Below are 2,483 nucleotides of genomic sequence, written 5' to 3' on the forward strand. Positions count from 1 at the left end.
GAGAGTGAAGAGTGTGTCATTGTTCTCTACAGGTTGAGAGATTGTGGCGTCACAGATGAAGGTTGTGCTGCTCTGGCTTCAGCTCTGAGATCAAACCCCTCACACCTGAGAGAACTGAATCTGTCTGAGAATAAACTAGGAGATTCAGTGAAGCTGCTTTCTGATGTGCTACAGGATCCTCACTGTAAACTGGAGAAACTGAGGTAAGATCATATTTGACTCTCACACATGCTATGTAGTCAATAGTGTCATCAATCAATTTGCATAAGACAGACATTTTGCATAAAATACAGATATAGTGCTGTGACAATGCCACAGTAAAGCCCTGCACGACGCTCACTTAAGTTACAAAAAAAGTAATTGTTTATGTATATGTGCCATGCCTATATATTTATAGTTTAGTTTTTCTTCTGAATGTATGTCGATTTTGAGCATTTGCACATGCATTTTGTTTGAGGGGGACTTTTGTTGGCCTCTAAGGACTCTTATTATGGTGGGTCTATGGATAAGAGGAAAAGGCGGCCATTTTAAAAGGAAGCTTTTTGTGTTTGGTGAGGTGGCTTGTTTTTTTGGCTAAACTAGCTCTGTGTAATTGTCCAAAGTGATCTCTGGGAATAGAGACATTGTATATCAGACTTTGAAACCATTTCATAGGGCACGCTCTGGTCGGGGATATACGTTTTTGGACTATACTCTGGGGACTTTTTACAGCTGGAGGATAACCTGTTTTTTGTGGGGCCTTGAACCAGTGGACTTATATTTTTCTCTTTTTGGGGACATTGTGTTTTTCATCAGGACTTTAAATTTCCTCTCTACCCCCAAAGCAGAAAAGGACTGTTGAGTATCATCTTTATTATAATTTTTTTGCTTGAAAGGACTGTTGGGCTGTGGGCAACAAGCCTACTCATGAACTTTCGCTATATGACTATTTCATTTGGGTTTATAAAAGAGTCAACAGATTGGGTTATCTTTGCATTTGTCTAACAAGTGTCTAATTTGCCTCATATTTTCAATACAGTGTTGTTTGGGGACTTTGATGTGTTTGTAATCATGCTGTTTCTGTGTTTTACATTTTTGGCAAACGAGTAAAAGGAAACAATAGTCAAAACCACTTGTGATAACGATTCAACCCTTTTGTAAAGAGTTGGGGTTGTTATAGATGGTGGCCCGTATGGGGATTGAATTATTGTGAGATACTGTTTAAAGATTGATATTGTACCTTTTATATTTTTGCAAAAGTATCTCTGTAAATCATGGATAACCCATCAGATAAGGTTTGTGAGCAGGCAGTGGCAAGTGAGGGGGATGAGTGTCCAGAGGCCCGTCCTTATCAACCACCCCCTGGTGTTTCATACAGAGAACCATTGCCGGTAATAGAATTAAGTTCCATGATGAGTGATATGTATATTGGTAGCCAGGCTGGAGGAAGTGAAGAGGATGATCCCCCAATGCTGAAACCTAGGGGAGAAATGTTTGAACAACTTGAAACTCAAATAACTAAACTCTCTTTAATCCTCCAGGCTCTGCAGACAGAGGTGCAAATGCTCAAAAATGATTTCATGGCCAGCAACAACAGCATTGTTAACAGGGAGGCCTGTTTCAGGGATGTCATTGATCAACGTTTCGATGCATTAGAAAGGGGAATGAATAGATCTTTGACCCATTTAGAGACAGAGATGGTGAATTGTCTTAAGTGGCGTGATGAGCACTGGAAAAGGAAATGTCACGAGTAAAGACAACCAGTACCCCATTATCGCCCCGTCCTTTTAGCCATAGCTTTTCTGATCCAGGATATCTTCCCTCTGCAATTCCTTCTTCGTTGGCACCCAAACCTCCTTTCAACCTAGAGTTCCCTACCTTCGGACAAAACCGTGAAACCTGTGATGTTTTGGAGTTCATTGAAAAGTGTGAAAACTTCCTGTCATTCAGACCTCTCACAGATGTGGATATGCTTGTCACAATCAATGCAGTGCTAACAGGTCCTGCGAGGAGTTGGTGGGCAGCTGAAAAGTTAAAGATACGCAACTGGGATGAGTTCAAACACTCCTTCATGTCTGCCTTTCTTTCCACCGATTACCTGACTGAGTTAGAAGACCAGCTAAAGGCTATGATTCAGGGCCCAAATCAGAGTATACGTGACTTTACCTATGATTATAGACCTCTGAGTCTGAGATGGAGGGATGACTTGCCAGAAGAGGAGGTAGTAAGACGAATTCTAAATAGTTGTAACCCTTCCCTGGCGAGCAGTCTCAGAGGTGCAGTGCATACCGTAGAGCAGCTAATTAAAGTGGGATCTTTGGTAGAGAGGGACTTGAATTCAAAGAAGGACTACTGGGTCAACCAACTCAAGGTAACTAATGAAGGAATAAAGAATGCCTCATTCCGACGTGACCAACAATCCAAATCACCAAGTACATCAGTTCAACATGTCTCATTGATTCAAACAACCACACCTCCTCTGCTGAAAGTGGCTGTAGATGTGA

The sequence above is a fragment of the Sinocyclocheilus rhinocerous genome, unplaced genomic scaffold (genome assembly GCF_001515625.1).
Source record: "Sinocyclocheilus rhinocerous isolate Xijiao unplaced genomic scaffold, SAMN03320098_v1.1 scaffold1632, whole genome shotgun sequence".
Lineage (NCBI taxonomy): Eukaryota > Metazoa > Chordata > Actinopteri > Cypriniformes > Cyprinidae > Sinocyclocheilus > Sinocyclocheilus rhinocerous.